Here is a 20,823-nt window from a genome sequence, read left to right on the forward strand (position 1 = left end):
CAGGAAAAACGTTATACTTTCCTTTAGTGGAATTCGTTCCTTGCTGTCCTGTCGCGCGATACCGAGCCAAAGCCAAAACAGGTCGTGTTTTTGGGCTTGTTCATTCGGTTTGTGGCCTATGCCAAGTTCTCACATCATCATTTCCCCTACATGGGTCCTTAGTGAGCTCGGCCAAATACCTACCCGATTCGGGACAGGACACAACCCCTTAGCCTTGGGCCGAGCCTACGAGGCGCAAAGGCTAAAGCGTTATTGGGTTATCCGAGCGAACTATCATTATGGATAGGTCGACAAACTTCCTAGCTATGTGAAGGACAGTGGTTCGTCCACATTTCACTTCGTGTGGGTCTGTGAGAAAATCGGCAAGCTTCTTGGCTCACCATGAGTGTGAGTATGTGGAGAGGTCAACAAACTACCTGGCTCACCATGAGTGTATGTGGAGAGGTTGGCAAAATTCCTGGCTTACCATTGGTGTGAGTACGTGGAGAGGTCGGCAAACTACCTGGCTCACCATGAGTGTGAGTATGTGGAGAGGTCGACAAACTACCTGGCTCACCATGAGTGCGAGTATGTGGAGAGGTCGGCAAACTACCTGGCTCACCATGAGTGTGTGTGGAGAGGTCGGCAAAATTTGTGGCTTACCATTGGTGTGATTATGTGGAGAGGTCGGCAAAGTTCCTGGCTTACCATTGGATTCTCAGCCAAGGAAAAGGCCAATCTTCAAAGGTGAGAGATGGTTGCTAGCGTTTGATAGTCGGTCACCGAGCTAACTTTGAGAGCGGGAAAACCTGTTTTTTAAAGTACAACTCATGCGGGCCCGCCGCTCAAGGTTGTCACTTCGGAGAGACGTGCGACAGGGGCTCATTAAATGCCTGGACACGTGTCGCACGCCCATAGGCCGACGACCTAGCTTCCCTTGGGACGTTTTTCATTAACCCCAAGGGCTTTATTCTTCTATTTTTGCCCATTCATCTCCTTTCTCTCTGCCCTAAATGTTTCATCTTGATCCTTTGGCTTCCCTTCGGTCTCACTCTTAGGTAAGCTCTAAACCCTTCTCCCTTTGGTTGGTGTTCTCCTTTTGCATAGTGCTTGTTTAGGCCTAAGAGGGTTTTTGGGCCTCCTTAGGTTTGCTCTGCCCGGTTTCCTTCTCCTTTTGCGCTTTGGTAGCCCAACCCCTTGTTTTCCATATATGAGTTACGTTGCTCTGTTTCCCTGGGCGAAAAGGGACCTTCTGAGGGAGGTTTCTTCGTATACCACTCCTTCTACACTTGAGGTCCTGCGGGAGTCGTTCTTTTTGAGCAAGACCGATGAGAGCTTGATAAATGCATGCGTTTATGGTGAAGGTGAACCAGTTTGTAATGACGAATCCGGCGACCCCCATGGCCCATTTTGCTTCATCTACGACACTTGTTTTATTAAGCTAGGAGTGCGTCTTCCTTTCGATTTGTTTGAGAAGGAGTTTCTGACCGAGCTGAACATTGCGCCTGCCCAACTGCACCCGAAAAAGCTGGGTTTTTTTTGCACAGATTCCGCATTTTGCTTAATTCTCTCGGCCTGTTGCCGACCTTAAACATTTTTTTTTTCGAACTAAAAATCTCCTCGAAGCAGTTGTGGGTTTCATTGAGTGGTGTCGGTGGGAGGGGATTACTAACCTTTTTTCAGTCTTCTTACAAGAACTTTAAGGGTCGTTTTATCAAGATTCGACCATCAGTAGTATGCCCGACACTGCTGGAGGGCTATCCACTATATTGGGTCCCAAAGCCGAAATCTCACCACGCTCTCCATATGGACGACCTGAACCCTTACGAACAGAGTGTCTGCGAATTCCTTGATAACCTGGGTGTCATTTTTGAAACCCCAAAAATTCTGACACGCGAGTACCGGGCTTCTGATCTTAAGAAATATATTGGTATAGTTTTTGGCCCTGGTCTCGTCTCCTTTGGTGCGGGCTTCTTTTATTGTTTGTGTGGACTTCTTGTATCTTGACTATATTCCAAAATTTCTCTGACGTAGTTTTGTTGTATTCTTTCCTCTTTTTTTTTTTTTTTTTTTTTTTTTTTTTTTATGTGTGCAGAAAAACAGATGGTCTCTTCTCTTTCCAAAATCAAGCTCGCCCGCCGATTGAAAGGGATCAAAGCTCCCCAACCTTCACTCGTTGCCGACGATGGTGGGTCGAGCCCCTTTGTTGTTGACTCGAAGGATGTAGAGCGTACTACCTCTGGATGTTAATATGAAAAGGAGGAGAGCTGAAAGGTCGGTTCGATTGGCCCATTCTTGCTCAGATGACCGTGCTCCAGACGTTGAGCCCATCATGGTGGATAACTGGGTGCCCGGGTCAGGATCTGGAACCAAAGAAAGCTTCTAGGATACCTCTTTCGATTTCTTGGGGCACAACAAGCTGAATAACTAGTTGGAGTCGGATGTTTCCCGTTTCCAAGGTATGAGGGCCGATGCTCTTGGTGGTTAAGTGGAGTGTTTGCTTAGTCGTGCGAACATGCTAGTTAGCATGGGCAATGTCAAGACCCAGAGGAATCTGGAGCAGATCAATGAGCTTACGCATCGTGTGGAAGAGCTTCAAAAAGAGATTACTCGTCTCCAAGCCGCGGTAATTGAGGTGGATCGGCTTCGCACGGCGGAAGGCCAATGGACCCAGGAGAAGGCTGACTTGTTCCTCCAGATTCATCGTTTGGAGAAGGAAGTGACAGCTCGGGAGGAGGAAATACACGAGTTGAAAGGGAAGATCGCTCGTCGGGAGTCTGAGTGGGCGACCAGCTCCGAGGCCATGAAAAATGACATAGCCAATTCGTACGTTGTTGGCTTCGAAGCAGCCATGGAGCAGGCATGCATTACTCATCCTGGCGTGGATTTTTTTGAGGTCAACCCTTGCTATGCGGTGGTTGACGGCAAAGTTGAGAAGGACATCTGAGTTCGTAACATTCTGTTTTGATGTACTTAAGGCTTCTTTATTTTCTTGACTTTGCTATGCTTGTGTGTTTGACAAAGCTCTTTATGATAACTTGTTTTATCTTGCCTCAAGAACTATCTCGTAACTTGAACTCAAATGAACCCGCATTCGGGTATATCGAATACTGACTGTTCGCGTCTTGCGCTGATTGCAAGTGTAACCAAAACCCCATTTTTATGTAAATAATAGAAATTGAACTGCTTCGGTTCGTTTTCAAAAGGAATAATTTATCAAGAATTCAAGGTCCAAACCCTTGAGATCGGTCAAGTCGGTCCAATGCCTGACAGACCCTTGTAGGTCGGTCAAGTTGGCCCAATGCCTGGTAGACCCTTGTAGGTCGGCCGCGTTGGCCCAATCAATTCCTGGCAGTATCACAACTCATTGAGAATTCAGGGTCCAAACTCTCAAGGTCGGCCAAATCGGCCCAATGCTTGGTAGACCCTTGTAGGTCGGCTACATCGGCCCAATCAATTCCTGGCAGTGTCACAACTTATTTAAGAATTCAGGGTCTAAACCCTTGAGGCTGGCGCTCGTTATATGCGCTACCATATTAAGATTATGGAATTTGATTATGACCAAACTGCTCGGGTTCGTTATGTACGCTACCAGATTAAAAGGAATTTGATTACGAACGAACTGTTCGGGTTCGTTATGTACGCTACCAGATTAAGACTCTGGAATTTGATTACGACCAAACTGCTCGGGTTTGTTATGTATGCTACCAGATTAAGACTCTGGAATTTGATTTCGACCGAACTGCTCGAGTTCGTTATGTACGCTACCAGATTAAAACTCTGGAATTTGATTACGACCGAACTGCTCGGGTTCGTCAAGAATTACAAGCAACAAGGTATTCAAAACTAGCAGCTTTATTATTTCAAGATGACCTCGTTAAAAACCCTTAGAGAAAAATTTCAAAAAACTCAAGGGAAAAGAGTGTCATACTGCTATTGCAGGGAAGTTCCGACCAATGAAATTTAAACAAACTAACTGAAATAAAATTTCAAAACTCGAGGCATTCCAAGTGCGTGGGATGACTCCTCCGTCTAAGGTCTCCAGCCGATAAGCTCCATTCCCACGACCTCACGTATCCTGTATGGCCCTGACCACTTCGGCGATAGCTTGTTCTCCATTTGGTAGGGCTGGGACCTTCGGAGCACTAAGTCTGAAACCTTGAACTGTCTGGGAAATAGCTTTGTTTTGTGTTGCCTTTCGACCCTTCTTTTGAGAGCTTCTGAGTGTATCCGGGCATCCTCGCGGAGCTCGTCGATGGTGTCCAGATTAGCCCGGCGTCCCTCGTCTGAGCCTTTTTCGGTGTGGCCTCGGACTCGTTAGGAAAACTCTTGAATCTCAATAGGAATCATGGCGTTTGTCCCGTATACTAAGCTAAAAGGAGTCTCCTAGGTTGTAGACTGTGGGTCATATGGTACGACCATAAGATTCTAGGGATTTCGTTGAGCCAATCGCCTTTTGTTTTTTCTAACCTCCTTCTCAGCCCCCTTAACAAGATCCCGTTCGCCGCTTTCGCCTGTCCGTTGGTCTGTGGATGTTCGACTGAGGAAAACACCTTCCGAATTCTGAGTTGTTCACAGATCTCTCCTACCTGACGGCTGGCGAATTGTGTCCCGTTATCCGATATGAGTTGCTTCGGCACCCCGAAACGACATACTATATTTCTCCGTAGGAAACTTCGTACCTTCTGTGTCGTTATTACCACCACAGGTTCTGCATGTATCCATTTCTTAAAATACTCAATGGCTACGATTAAGTACTTAAGTTGGCGTGCCGCATGAGGGAAAGGTCCCAGGATGTCTATACCCCATGTGTGAAATGGCCATGGGCGAGATATCGAGTGTAGCTCTTCTGCAGGGAGATGGTGCCAATCTGCATGCTTCCGACATTGTTCGCATTTTTCGCATACAAGTGACAATCGACCTACATGGTTGGCCAATAGTAGCCTGCTCGGATAGCTTTGAGCGAGAGGGCTCTCCCGTCGATATGACTTTCGCATGAGCCTTCGTGTAATTCAGATAAAATCCGAGCAGACTGCTCTTCATCTACACAAGTTAGAAGTGGGTGAGTATACCCACTTCTAAAGAGGTGACCGTCAAGCAAGGTGTAGCGCTTTGCATTCCTCCTTATCATCTTTGCGCATTCCGGTTCGGTTGGTAAGATACCGTCGGATAGATATAGTGTATATGGAGTCATCCATGTCTCCTTCGTCCCTGTTTCGATCGCGTTAACACATTCTTCCTGCGCATCACCCATTGTTACCCTCGGCGCTCTCATGGTCTCTTGTATGACTGTTCGGTGGGTTCCTCCCTTTCCAGACGTCGCCAATTTTGACAATAGATCGGCCCTGGAATTTTGTTCTCGTGGCACATGTGTGAGCTCAAAAGAAGTGAAGTTGTCCGCCAGAGTTTTGACGTAGTTTAGATATAAAGCAAGGTGAGGGTCTTTTGCCTGGAAATTTCACGTTATCTGTCCGACAATGAGCTGTGAATCGCTTTTTGCTAACAGGCGTCAGACCCCCATCTCCTGCGCAAGCAATATTCCGGCGATCAGGACTTCATACTCCGCCTGGTTGTTGCTTGTTTTGAAAGAGAAACGGAGTGCCTGTTCTAGCAAAACCCCTTGCGGTCCTTCTAAAATGATACCGGCACCGCTGCCCTTTAGCTATTGGAAAATATTTTTTTTATGCAAACTGTGCTTGATGTTAACTGATTTAACTGGAATGATATAGAGCGAACTGGATTATGAAATTTAAACCACAGAAACTTCAAGATGTTAACTCAATAATGGCACTGGAATCACTTAAAAACAGTAAACCAATTAATTGAGATAAATTTTTCAAAATCGCTGCCAGATTACCGTATTCTTTTCGGCAGAATTGTACACTTTTTTATTTTATTTATCATTTTTTGTGTACTTTGAATTTTTGAGTAATTCTTTTTTCTACTCTTTTCTAACACTTTGAATATCACAAATCCAGAATTTCATAATTTTCCAGTGAGTAAATCAATTGCAATAAGGAAAAACAGTAAGCACGTTTTCAGAAACAGAGGAATCCTAATAGGAATGAAAAACAGAATTATGAACTAGCAAAGACATAATGGAAAATGATGTATAGGAACTTGTATAGGTCTAGAATACAAGTATGAACTCAATTCTAAAACAGAAAATGCACAAAGGATCAATATCAAATTCAGAAAATTATATGACACTAAAGCAAGAAACAATAAAATCAACAAAAGTACTACTAGAAGTGATGACAATTATGGAAAAACAAGACTAAGACAAAACTTGTATGGATTCAAAAAGGAAAATACTCAAACATATGATAGGCAATATAAAGAAAACAGCAAGCAAAACTCAAATAAGCCTAAAAACAGAAAAGTAAATTGCAAGAAAAATTAAAGAGCTCTTGAAATTAAAGTGCAACACAACTCAAAATTTAAACAAGAACACACCTAAACTCTTGATACCACATGATGTGATTCCAATAGCAAAGAAGAGAATGATTCTTGACATTCTTAGGAATCAGCTTAAGTTGGACAATAGTTAGGCACTTTTTCTTAGAATTGGATCAATGTTTTAAGTCAAGAACTCACCAAAACTAGCACCAAATCCAAACTCATATGGAAGTTCCTCATACTGTCAAATTGAACCAACAAAAAGAGGTAAAAATCAAAAACACCAAATAGAATTGAATAAGAACAACAATGAACCGAAAAAAATGAATTAAAAGGCAAGAAAACTGAATAAGAGTGCTGGAATTATAAAAGTACCGAACCAAAACATAGAAAAGAAGAACAGCTGCTGGAAAAACCGAAAGGCCGAACCAAAAAAACTCAAGAACACAAACTCAAATCATGAACAACAAAAGAGAAGAAAGGAAGGAGAGGAGAAAGCTCATGAAGATGGATGTATGGTTGGATGATCACGCCACTAGAAGGATGGATGCTCCTAGATGAGTGTGCAAGCCGCCACTTGAGGAAACCATGGATCCATCAAAATAAGACTAGAGAAGAAGGCTCAAAAGCTCTCCAATGCTCTCTCAAAATTTGAGTATAGTTTCTCTAATTAAAATTCAATTCTGAAATGTACAAGGGCAGCACCTATATTTATAGCCTAAGGGTGCTGAAGAACAAAGCTAAGAGAATTCAACATTCCCTCCTAAAGCTATTAGAACCGGTGCCTAAACCAAGCATGAGGAAGGTGTGACCTCTTCCTTCACTTTGGCACCTCCTTTTCTACTCCTACACCTATCTACTAACACACACCCCCTCCTAAAGCTCCTAACTAAAGACTAAAAGATGCTATAACAATAGAGGTTTCTAATGTTTCCCTCTAAGAACCTTCAACCAAAGAAATTACAAAAAGAGAAAATAATTGTCCCCTAGCTCCTAAAGCTTTGAACATGCTTCTTGTAAGCCTTTGAGGTGGGCTTTGAACTCCATGGGCGTCCTCTATTTGTGCCTCTACCTCTTCTTGATCTTGTTGATTGGCCTCCATGTCCACTTGAGCTTGATCTCCATCAGGGATGGTAGTTTCATCTTCAAATGGTGAGATGAGACGACCACTCGTAGTTGGTTTAAAAAGACGGCCGTCGTAACAACAAATCATATGAGGATGGGGTATTCACTACAATATATCTAATGTCGACCGTATTGGCTTCTTCTCCATCTGTGAAGGTCGTCCGGAGGTTCACGTACCCTCGGACTTCCACCTGTCCCCCGTTGAATACGATGAGGGTTCCTTCGAAGGGTTGGAGCTGGTCTCAGGGAATCCATAATCCTTCAAAAGTATTCCAAAACATGACGTCAACTGAGCTTCCCTGATCTACAAGCACTCTGTGCACATTCCGCCCCATGGTTACAACAGTGATTACCACTAGGTCATTTTGATGGGGCCACACATCTTTGTGATCTGCGGCGGAAAAACACAGGGTAGGGGTGATGGATGACTTCAAGTCCATCGTTTCCAGCACCAAGCTCACCTTGGAGTAACGCTTCCAACTTGCCGACATTGATCCTCCTCCTGAGAACCCTCCAACGATTGTGTTGAAGTCTCCCAAGACGGGAGTCACATGGTTATCTTATGCCTCGGTCTTACAGACGATCTCGTTGCCAGCTTTAGGCTGCAAAAATTTTTGGAAGTGTCCCTTCTCCGCCATACTTGTTAACTGGTGTTGCAGCGCTTGACATCTGTCCGTATCGTTACCGCGTGCTTGATGGAAAGCGCACCATGCAGATTTTCGAGGGCCTAACACATGGTCGGTTTTTCTTGGGAATTCTAGCATGGCAGATACTTCTCGGTCCTCTAACAAACGAGCCAGGGACACGGTCAAAGGTAGGGAGGGTTTTGGTGGTGGCAGCGGTAATCGCGCAGACCTTTCACGAACGCGTCTACCACCATCTCGTCCCTAGGGTTCTGGACGCACACGGATATTTCGCAAAAATGATTCAGGAACTCTTTCAACGGCTCGCCCTCCTTCTGTGTTATGTCAAAAAGGTCGGCTATCCTCGGTGGTCTGACAATGTTGGCCGCAAACTGTTCCTCAAATAGTTGGGAAAATTCCTGAAATGAACTTATTGCTCAGTCTGATATCCCGCTAAACCATCTTAACGCTATTCCAGTAAAAGTTGCTTGCAACAACTTGCACCGGACCGTGTCCGAGCCCCTGGAAATCAACATCTGGGCCTGAAAAACCTTGAGATGGGTCTCTGGATCCTCGACCCCTGAGAAGGGGGGAATTTTCGGCATTACAATGTGTTGTGGGATGGGCTCGTCCATGATCGTCTGGCTGAACGGCCGGGGGTCGGCCCTTCTCCTTTTGTCGACAGAAATGTCAGGCACCTGCCTCGGCTGCTCTTGGCGCATCCATCTCAAATCTTCATTTCCTTTTTGTAACTCCTCATTCCTTCTGAGGTTTTCTTCCACCAATCGCCTTGAGGCCTCGGCATAATCTCTCAGCCTCTGTTGTTCCTCCAGGGATTCGTCCCTTAGCCTTTGCTGCTCAGCCAGGGATTCCTCCCTCAGCCTTTGCTGCTCGGCCAAGGATTCGTCCCTCAGCCTTTGCTGCTCGACCAAGGATTCGTCCCTCAACCTTTGCTGCTCAGCCAAGGATTTTGTACAGAAGCGTTCATGCTCGTGCTGGAACTCCTGAGCTCGTCGTTTGGATTCCTCAATTTCGTGTTGCAGGACCTGCATGGCCTCTACCACTTGCTGTAGAGTCATTTCTTCTCCGTCCTCCGACACTAATGTTTGTCTGGTCCTCATGATGTAGGTGTTGGTTCTCCTATATAGTAACAACTGGGTTGTGGGTACAATTTTTAACAGGCCCCACGGTGGGCGCCAAAATGTTCTTTCTGACCGGCTCGACATCGGTCGGAGTAAGGATGAACTCTCTTTGGATTCCCTTCTGTTGTTCGGTCGCCTAACGGATGAGGTGCTTGGTGAATGGCCTCTAGGCTTTAGCAAACCGATCTCCTAGGGATGAGGAGGGCTCCACCTGCGATTACACTCCGACGCTCAAGTCAGTGAGAGCACTAAATATAAGGTATATGATAAAATATGTTGAAAAGATGCAAGTTGAGATACTCCCTGTAGGTGGTCGTCTATTTATAAGCGTCTACGGGCTTGGATTTCAGACTTGGGTCTTTCCAGACATTAATGTGTCGTTTCTCAGTAACTCTCTATAAAATATAGATATAAAGCATGTAAATCAGAATAGTTAATGAGCATAATCAGGGATACCGAGGATAACATTCATTACATTATCGGGGATATGAGCATTTACATTTATTACGCTATCGAGAATATGTGTGTGCAGGAAAAACGTTATACTTTCCTTTAGTAGAATTTGTCCTGTCGCGCGATACCGGGCTAAGGCCAAAACAGGTCGTGTTTCTGGGCCTGTTCATTCGGTTTGTGGCCTATGCCAAGTTCTCACGTCGTCAGTTTCCCCAGATGGCCCTTAGTGAGCTCGGCCACATACCGACCAGGACATAAGTATATTTATGTTTCTCAAAATTGAAAACAGAATTCTTCGTACCTAAATTATTCAACAAAATTTTTCAAATTGCTCTTCAAGTGCATGAAACAATAATATAACCTTTTAATTCCAACTATTATAAGTAAGTTCGTCAATACAAAGTAAGTTCACTCATTTGCGTATAAGTTAATTTAAAATTTAAGTCAAAATTAACTTGATTTTGATTTTTCTCGAAATCCTCCCTCCTCATATTTTTTAGCAGTACCACCCTTTAATGAACCAAAATTAAACCGTAAATGCTATACGTACCTTAAATACAAAATTCATTAAATTAATCATAAATTAAATTTAATTATCTCTTTTAATTTAATTCGCACAATTATTCAGTTATATAAAGCACTCTTAGAGTAAAATTATTCAGCTACATGGAATGTAATATAACTTTGATTAAATTTTTTTATTAGAGTAAAAATTATAACAAAGTCTCAAAATAATGTAGGAAATAACAAAAATTAAATAAGATTTCTTAATAACTAAAATGACCTTTAGTTTCACAGCTCAGCTCGTCAGAATTACATTCGATTTATCTCTGTTCTGCCAGCCATTAAGGTGTCTTCTTCGATATATACTCACCAAGAAATAATTAAATTAAATTTTTAAGAAAATATTTGTGAAGAAAAGTAAAATCTATATTTTATACTAAATATAACTTTACAGAGAAAAACAGCTCATCATAATGATAATATTTTGCTTGAAAATAATAACTTTTTGTTATGATAGCATTTTTTTGTCTTAAAATTAATTTTCAAATCTTTTGCATAAGATCAAGAAGTTATAGCAAGTAAACGTTAATTCATATATTGCATTGTTTTTCTGTACAAAAAGTGATTATTTAGTGTAAAATATAGATTTTACGAATAACCTAAGATAATCTGGCAAACACTAAAAATTACTACTTTTATTGGAAAGCATTTTTTTTACAATTTTAATCTAATTATTTTCTTGATAAGTCCAAAAATGAAGAAAAGAAGAACTTTAATGTTGTGGCCTCCACCACAGTTATAAAACCAATGAAATTCTGAACTGCTAAAGTAACAGGGTGCAGTAACCAGCAGTTGCTACTGTTTTGCAGAATAGCTTGCGTTTGTAACCTAATTCAGCATCTAATGCATTGACGTTAACTTCATCTCAGTAAAGTTATTGAATTCATTGGATCAATGGTACACATTTCAATGTTTTCTTATAAGAAATTATGATGAATTTTCATGCACAGTTGAATAACTATCAAATTTGACATTTATGCTCAAAACCTAAGAAGTTGCAAGACATGGTCGTAAATTTGAATCTAACCATGCATGTCTGCCACTTGTAATGTTGTACCAATCAAACTCACAAATTATTTATTTTCATCTGCATCAAACATAAGTATCAGACACAGTAATTATCGAAATTATGATTTTTAAGAAAGTTTATCTTTTCTTTTTCCACCGCACATTACTTTTCTCTGTCCAATAATTTGCAATCTTTATTTATTATCAATATTAATAATTTAATTAGCAATAATCAATAAACCTCTGTCATATCAAATTTCAATGTTATTATTGTTAGAATATGACCTTAAATGAGAGAGGATGAATTGTTTAAGAGGGGTTTTTGAAATTTTTTTGAGGTTTAACAAAATTCTTAGTATGAATCCAGAACAAGAATGAAGTTAGCCAAAAATATAAGCAATTAAATAGCAAAGTAACAGAAAAACAATCGGTTGTTTCTTCGAAAGAATCGGTTGTTTCTTCGAAATAATCGGTTGTTTATACGAGTAAAGCTTAAAACAAAATTAAATGAGTTCAGAGTAAGAGAGAGATACACCAACAATTTATATTGGTTCACTCTTAAGCCAAAAGCTACATCCAGTCCCCAAAAAACCGCTGGGTAATCCACTAAGCAATCAAACCAGATTACAACACACAAACCACCAAAGTAGTGACCTTGAATCCTTCAAGAAACACACTCCCTTTGACAAAACACACCAAGAGTATTGATCTTGACCACCTCAAGAACACACAACAGTCCTTGGCAACACAACACCAGAAATACAGTTGGTTTAGAAGGGATTACACTTGTTCACAGTACAAACTGAAATCAATACAATTGCAATCCTATTCCAGTCTCTTTGAAAACCCAAAGCTTGATGTGAATGTTCAAATCTTAGAATCAACTTTGTCGCAACTGAAAAACTCAAATCTGTTTCTCTTGCTTGTTTGAAAACATAAACAAACCATTTATATTTTCCAAAGATTGGTCAAAGCAATTAATGAAGGCGCGTATTCAGTTGAAAAACATTTAAAGCACATTCAACAACCAAAACTGAATTCTGTTAGGATTTTCAAAGAAAGAATCGGTTGAAACCACGAAACAACTAATTGTTTCGCTTGACAGTTTAGTTAACCAAACTAAAACAATTTTCAACCTTTTCAAAACTCCTAAGAGTAAAACAACCGGTTGATTCGATAAAACAACAGGTTGTTTTTCACTTAGTTGGGAAAACACTTGATTTCAAAAAGGTTTTAAATCACATTAGTTTTAGATTCAATAAAGGAGTGGATTCACATTCTATTCTACCCAGATCCCTTCCAGAAACAAAAGCAACACCAACCTTTCATCAAACACTTGGATTTAGATTCTTCAAAGCACTTAATCACTCTTGATCAACAATCTCCCCCTATTTGATGAAGAAAAATCCATGGCTGCTTGTGTTGATCTTGATTGAATTTGAAACTGCACCTGCAAAACAAAAACTATGCAATCCAGAGCATCTCTCATAGCAGGTTATGATCATACACCAACTAGTTTTCTGCATAATCACAAAAGCATAAAAACCAGCCAAAACAAACAATATATCAGACAAACAACCGATTTTTTTCACGATTCAATCGAGTGTTTTTATCAGCAAAAGCAAAGTCAACTTGAAAACATAAATTAAAGAGTTATAACAGTTTGTAGAGCAACACAGAAACCTATTCTCCCCCTATTTGTCTTCACAAATAAACTTTATGCATATAAAACAATTTAAAAGAGATTTTGAGAGTCAAGAATGCCTAACTCAAAAAACCTATCTTTTGGCAAAGATTTTGTAAATATATCAGCAAGTTGTAGTTTTGTTTCAATGAACTTCATCTCACAATCTCCATTGTTCACATGATCTCTTATGAAGTGATGACGAATCTCAATGTGCTTTGTTCTTGAGTGCTGAATCTGATTTTTGGTGAGATTTATAGCACTTGTGTGGTCACAAAGTAAAGGAACCTTGTTGATCTTCAATCCAAAATCTGCAAGTTGCTGTTTAAGCTAAAGAATTTGTGCACAACAGCTCCTAGCAACAATGTATTCAGCTTCTGCAGTAGAAAAAGCTACATAAGCTTGTTTCTTACTATGCCAAGAAATGAGACTTGATCCAAGAAGATGACAAGTGCCACTTGTGCTTTTTCGAATCAGCTTACACCCTACAAAATGAGAATATGAATATCCAATTAAATGTATAGGAGAGTAAGAAGGATATTGTTTCTGCCGGTTAACTCGCTTCGCCGGTTGACTCTAACGATAGTCTTGGCCCTTCTATCTTCGCTTGAGAATCGTACTTCCTTGATCAAGAAATCTCCCACCTGCAAAGACAAAGGGGCGCCTTGACGGTCATTTGCACTCTGACGCTCAAGTTAGTATAAGGGCAAATAAACACCAAGTGTATAAAGTAGTTTCAGTCTTAGAAACTCCGTACCTAGGGTTCTTGGCACCCTTTATATAGGTTGAAACTAGGGTTTACCTTTATGCTGTTACCCTTGTCTAGGGTTCCTTGGGAAATGTCCTTGCGCCGCTATTTACATAATCTTAGCGTATCTGGCACATAAAACTTCCCTTAACTGGAGTGCAACGAATAACAGAGTGGCCGCCTGGGTACCAACTTGTGCACCTAATCTCTGGCGCCATCTATTTCTACGGGTGCCCTTAGTATTCACGTGCCATGCATGCAACTTACCCTGGAAACCCTAACCCTAATGGGCCTTAGTGCCTCCCAGGATTATTCACTCGTGTCCTACCTGTATCCGCCATACACACCACATGCATGGGTCTTTCGTGACTTAGGCTTCCCATATATCTAATGTCTTAACTGTTAACTTAGTATAAATCTATGGTCCACCTTACGTGGCCCTTTACATCGCTACCGCAGGCCGTCGATCTTCAACATCGGAATCTATGGTAGCGATGTCCAAAGACTGACCAACCCCCTGATAAGTGTGTCTGGGGCCCACCTTACATGTCCCCTTTCCATTACGAGGCATTGATGTGCGATGTCTGAGGTCAGTCACTGGGGACGATTACCGAGGACTAGTCGGTACACAAGCCCCCTAATCTCGAGTTGTAACTTGTTTCAGCGAAGAGACTAAGTGATCACGCTGGGTGACCTACGTGGCACTGGGTAAAGAGTCGTGAACAGTACACCGAAGTGACGTCTCACCAACTTTTTAAACCAGCGTACACGTGGCAAGATCAACGGTTGGGACTTGTTGGCGCTTGAACTTCTTTGTGCACTGTTTCCTTATTTAATATGATCCATCAAGAACCTTCTCCAGTTCCTCCTTCAAACTCTAACTCAGTCTCGTCTCCATCCCCTGTTCCACCTACAATACCAACCCCTCCTCCTTTCGCCTCCGTCTATAAGTCCCTATACCACAGGGAACCTGCTGATGGAGATCAAGCTCAAGTGGACATGGAGGCCAATCATCAAGAGCAAGAAGAGGTTGAGGCTCAAATGGAGGACGCTCATGGAGTTCAAAGCCCACCTCAAAGGCTTACAAGAAGCATGTTCAAAGCTTTAGGAGCTAATGGACGTTTGTTTTCTCTTTTTATAATTTCTTTGTTTGAAGGTGCTTAGAGGAAAACATAAGAAACCTCTTTTGTCAAAGCATCTTTAGGTCTTTAGTTTAGGAGTCTTAGGGGGGGGGTGCGTTTAGTAGAGAGGTGTAGAGGTAATAGGGAGGTGCCAAAGTGAGAGAGGAAGTCACACCTTCCTCATGCTTGGCGCCACTTTCATGTATTTGGGGGGAATTTTGAATTTAATTAGCTTTGCATTTCAGCACCTCTAGGCTATAAATTAAGGTGCTGCCCTTGTATTTTTCAGATTTGAATTTTGAATTAGAGAAACTCTACTCAATTTGAGAGAGAATTGGAGAGCTTTGTGCCTTCTTCACTTATTCTTATCTTGAGAGTTCTTTGGTTACCTCAAGTGGCGGCTTTGCACACTCATCTTGGAGTCTCCATCCTCTAAGTGGCGTGATCATCCAACCATTCCTCCATCTTCATGAGCTTTCTCTTCTCCTTCCTTCCTTCTCTTTTTATGTTCATGTCTTAGCTTGCTTCCTTTGCTTTTTCAGTTCGGTTTTTTAGCTTCTATTGCTATATGCATCGGTCTTTTACTTTCTGCCGATTCATCTTTGATTCTTCTTCTTTTCTAAGCCTAATTGTTCGGTGCAATTCTATTCTTATGCATTTTGTTCGGTGCTTTTGTCTTTTCAATCAATTTGTTCGGTTCAATTTGACAATACATGGAACTTCCATATGAGTTTGGGTTTTGGTACTAGTCTTGGTGAGTTCTTGATCATAGAACCTTGATCCAATTCTATCATAAAGTGCCTATCTCATATCCAACTCAAGATGATTCCTAAGAATGTCAAGAATCATTCATATTGTGCTATTGGAATCATATCATGTGGTATCTAGAGTTTAGGTGTGTTCTTGTTTAATTTTGAGTTGTGTTGCACTTTTAATTCAAGAGCTCTATAATTCTTGTTGTTTACATTTCTGTTTTTAGGCTTATTTTCAGTTTTCTTGTTGTTTTCTTAATTGTGCCTATCATATGTTTGAGTATTTTCCTTTTTGAATCCATACAAGTTTTGTCCTAGTCATGTTTTTCCATAATTGTCATCACTTCTTGTAGTACTTTTATGGAATTTTTTGTTTCTTGCTTTGGTGTCATACAATTTTCTGAGTTTAATATTTGATCCTTTGTGCATTTTCTGTTTTAGATTGAGTTCATACTTGTATTTTAGTATACATCATTTTCCATTATGTCTTTGCTAGTTCTTAATTCTGTTTTTCATTCCTGTTAGGATTTCTCTGTTTTCTGAAAATATGCTTACTGTTTTTCCTTATTGCAATTTATTTACTCACTGGAAAATTCTGAAATTATGGATTTGTGTTCTTCAAAGTTTTAGAAAAGAGTGGAAAAAATAATTACTCAAAAATTAAAAGTACACAAAAAATGATAAATAAAATACAAAAAGTGTACAATTCTGCCGAAAAAAATACGGTAATCTGACAGCGATTTTGAAAAATTTATCTCAATTAATTGGCTTACTTTTTTTGCGTGATTCCAGTGCCATTTTTGAGCTAAGATCTTGAAGTTTCTGTGGTTAAAATTTCATAATCCAGTTCGCTTTATTTCGTTCCAGTTAAATCAGTGAACATCAAGCACAGTTTGCATAAAAATATTTCCCAGTTGCTCTGTTTTTGTTTTCTTCATCTACTCTAGTGCTTTTCTTTAAGTATTCTTTTGTGTGCCTACTTTTTCATTGAGTTCCTTATTTTCTTGCTTGTCTTTTATTCATTACTCTTTGAGTTTTTCATACATCTAGTATTCCTTTTGTTATAGCCTTTTTTTGCTTATACCTTTTCTTGTTTGTCTTTTCATTGGTTTTGTTGTGATTGGCTTTGAGATTGGTGTGCCTTGCTTTGACATCTTTCATTTGAGGATTCCTAAGGCCTCAAGATCAGCTTGGTGCAGGGATATTATTTCTTTGAGAGTGATTTTCAGGCCAGTTTCACTTCGGCAATTTGGTTGCCAAATACATTTTTGCTAACTTTGTTTCTTAACTTGTTTGCTGTTTTTTGTGTTTGCTGTTTTCATTTGCAAATGGCTGGCTATTCAAGTGGTGAATCTTACAAGCAACACTCTCCTTCCAAAGCTTCAGTCCTTGGTGAATTGCATGAAGCTCAACGCACCATTCGGTGTTTGGAAGAAAAATTGCAAAAGATAGAGGTGCAACAAGCTAGGCCATCTCACTCTATCAATGGTGGGCATCATTCACATAGACCTTCTTCAAGAGGTTCTTCAAATGACTTTGGCCGTGAGGAGGACCATAGGAGAAGGCAAACTCCACCTCAATTCCATGGACATAGACATCACAATCAAGGGGAGAGACATCACCGTGGAGTTGGACACTACCAAGATGCAAAGGCTAAGCTAGCTTCGGTCAAGCTTCCTTGTTTTAATGGCTCTAGTGATCCTAATTTGTATTTAGATTGGGAGGCTAAGTGTGAAAAAATATTTGAGATCCATGAGATCCAAGATGAGCACAAGCTTAAGCTAGCCACCTTAGACTTTAGTGATTATGCCATGAAATGGTGGCATGGTATTGTAAAGGACATTATCTATCACAAGGGTCCTCCCGTGGACTCTTGGAACTCTTTAAAGGATCAAATGCGCGCTAGGTTTGTGCCCCCACATTTTAGGAAAGACCTCATGTTGAGACTCCAACGGTTTCAACAAGGCACGCTAAATGTGGATGAATATTACAAAGAGTAAGAAACGCTTTTGCTTAAAGTTGAATTAGAAGAAAGTGAGGAAGCTATGATTGCTAGGTTTGTGAGTGGTCTAAGGAAGGATATTCAAGATGTTGTTGAGTTACAAGAGTATTCATCATTGGGTTCTTTAGTTCATCTTGCAATGAAGGTGGAAGCCCAACTTGCTAAGAAAAATTCTTTCAAAATTTTTCCCAATGATGGTTACTACACCAATTCTTGGAGGAATAAAAAGTCTTTTTCAAAATTTCCTTCTAAAGATTCTTCTTTCAAACCCAAGGAACCTAAGCCATCTACTTCTAGGCCTAAATCCCCAATTAAATCGTCTAGAAAGAAATGCTTTAAGTGTATGGGTTATGATCACATTGCGGCTAATTGTCCTTCTAAAAGGAATATGTTTGTGCATAATGGCATTGTTATGAGTGAGCATGATACGGATTCACCTAGGCATTCTTCACCTTCTAGGGCGTCTAGTGAGAATGAGAGTGAGAGTCCACTTGAAGGAGATTTGTTAGTTGTGAGAAGACTTCTTGGACAAGTTTCACAACCTTTTGATGAAAGTCAAAGGGAAAATATTTTCCATACAAGATGTCTTATTCAAAACAACATTTGTTCTTTGATAGTGGATGGGGGTAGTTGTGCTAATGTGGCTAGTACAAGAGTAGTAGATAAACTTGGATTGCCTACTATCTCTCATACAAAGCCCTACAAATTGCAATGGCTTAGTGAAGTAGGAAAAATTGTTGTGAATAAACAAGTCCTCATCCATTTCTCTATTGAAAAATACAAAGATGAGGTATTATGTGATGTTGTGCCCATGGAAGCTACACATGTTCTTTTGGGAAGGCCTTGGCAATTTGATAGAAAAGTTTTTCATGATGGCTTTTCCAACAAACTTTCTTTTGATTTCCATGGTCACAAGGTTATTTTAAAATCTCTCTCTCCTAGAGAAGTCCATGAGGACCAAATCATCATGAAAAAAAAGAGGGAGAGTGAAAAAGATAAAAAAGATAAAAAAGATAAGAGTTCTAAGCCTACACTTCTTGTGTCTAGGCATGAGCTTCAAAGGGAAATAGTGGCTCACCATCCTCTTTTCTTAGCCATCCCTAGAACTCTTAAGTTAGAACCATTTGTTGATAGTCCTCATTGTTTGGAAAATTTGGTAGAAGAGTTTCAAGATGTGTTTCAAGATCCTCCAAAAGGACTTCCACCTTTGAGAGGGACTGAGCACCAAATTGATTTGATACCGGGCTCTTCCTTACCAAATCGTCCAACCTATAGGACCAATCCAAGTGAAACCTAGGAAATTCGCCAACAAGTTGAGGCTTTGATTGAGAAAAGGTGGGTTCAAGATAGCATGAGTCCTTGTGCTATGCCTATCATCTTAGTGCCTAAAAAAGATGGCACATGGCGAATGTGTTCGGATTGTAGGGCCATCAATAACATTACAATTAAGTATAGGCATCCTATACCTAGGCTTGATGATTTGTTGGATGAATTGCATGGTTCAAAAATCTTTTCAAAGATTGATCTTAAAAGCGGCTACAATCAAATTCGTATCAAACCGGGTGATGAATGGAAGACGGCTTTTAAGACCAACTTTGGTTTGTATGAGTGGTTAGTTATGCCCTTTGGTTTAACTAATGCACCAAGTACCTTCATGCGCCTCATGCATCATGTTCTTAGACCTTTCATTGGTAAGTTTGTTGTTGTTTACTTTGATGATATTCTCATTTATAGCTTATCTTTAAATGATCATAGAATGCATGTTAGGCAAGTTTTAGAAACCCTTAGGAAGGAACATTTGTATGCTAACCTTGCTAAATGTATGTTTGCTCTTGATCATATAGAATTCCTAGGGTTTGTTGTGAGTAGCAAAGGGGTCCATGTGGACAAAACAAAGGTGATGGCCATTCAAAATTGGCCTACACCGAAAAATTTGAATGAAGTCCGAAGTTTCCATGGACTTGCTTCTTTCTATAGAAGATTTGTACCAAACTTTGGTACCATTGCTGCACCTCTCAATGATATAGTGAAAAAGGATGTGGTTTTTCAATGGGGAGAAACACAACAAAAAGCTTTTAAGACTTTAAAAGAAAAATTGACTAATGCTCCCATCTTAGCCCTTCCTAATTTCACTAAAATATTTGAGATTAAGTGTGATGCTTCAAGTATAGGCATTGGGGCTGTCCTCCTTCAAGAGGGCCATCCCATAGCTTATTTTAGTGAGAAGTTGAAGGGAAGTCATCTCAATTATTCCACTTATGATAAAGAATTATATGCACTTGTTAGGGCTTTGTTTACTTGGCAACACTATCTTTCGGAGCCCGAAGGCCCCTTCTATTTTATCTATTCCACAGTCTTTCGGAGACTTGGTCTTCGATTACCCTTCACCCCCTTCGAGTGAGCACTCCTAACCGAGGTAAACGTCTCCCCCGCCCAACTGCACCCCAACAACTGGGTGTTTGTGAGGGCCTTTCTAATTCTCTGCCACTGCCTTGGCCGTACGCCATCGGTGGATGTATTTCTCTTTTTCTTTGAAGCGAAGAGCCCAAGCAAGAAGCTGTGGGTCAACTTCAATAGCGTCGTTGGGAGGGTGCTGCTAACGCTCTTCCAGCAATCGTACAAGGGGTTTAAGAAGCACTTCTTCAATGTGCGATGCAATCGGAGGGACCCTGCTCTTTTAGATGGGTTTCCCTTCTACTGAGCGGAGAAGCCGAACCTCCAGAAACCCAGGTGCCTTGAGGACCTTCCCCCCTAGGAGCGGGAAGTATGTGACCTCCTGTCTAGCCTCCATACCCCACTTAGCACGTTGGAGTTGCTCAAACTTGAGTTCAACCCCAAGGCCCTTAGGAGTTACATCGGTACCCTTTCTCATTCCTGTCTTATCTTTTCCTGCACCCTTACTTGCTTTATTATTGTTACCTACGTTCCCTGACTTATTCGTCGTCTTTGTGCAGATATAGGCTTCAACAAGGATAAAAAGAAGAAACTGGCCGAGCTGCTTGCCAAACGCAGGGCGACCGCTGCTGGTGTGAGCACTTCAATGCCAATAACTCCTCCAACCTCTGCCACTTCTGCCCCCAACACCACTGAGCCAGCCCTTGTCGATAGGCAGAAAGGGGTGGTGGCAGTGGTTGTTGATTCTGAGGATGAGGATACCTGTACAAGCCTTGTCTTCAAGAGGCCAAGGGTGGGCGAAGCCGCGACGCCCTCCCATTCTGTATCT

The 20,823-nt window shown here is 41.0% G+C and overlaps 1 long non-coding RNA gene across 1 annotated transcript; it reads left to right on the forward strand.

The window, feature by feature from the left end:
• The first annotated feature begins 954 nt into the window (after nucleotides 1–954).
• LOC137831140 (uncharacterized) lies at nucleotides 955–3,039 on the forward strand. The gene is made up of 3 exons (XR_011084353.1): nucleotides 955–1,037; nucleotides 1,126–1,909; nucleotides 2,075–3,039. It is a non-coding gene; the product is annotated as an uncharacterized lncRNA (long non-coding RNA).
• Nucleotides 3,040–20,823: the final 17,784 nt, after the last annotated feature.

This window comes from Phaseolus vulgaris, chromosome 11 (assembly GCF_000499845.2).
Source record: "Phaseolus vulgaris cultivar G19833 chromosome 11, P. vulgaris v2.0, whole genome shotgun sequence".
NCBI classification, from domain to species: Eukaryota; Viridiplantae; Streptophyta; class Magnoliopsida; order Fabales; family Fabaceae; genus Phaseolus; species Phaseolus vulgaris.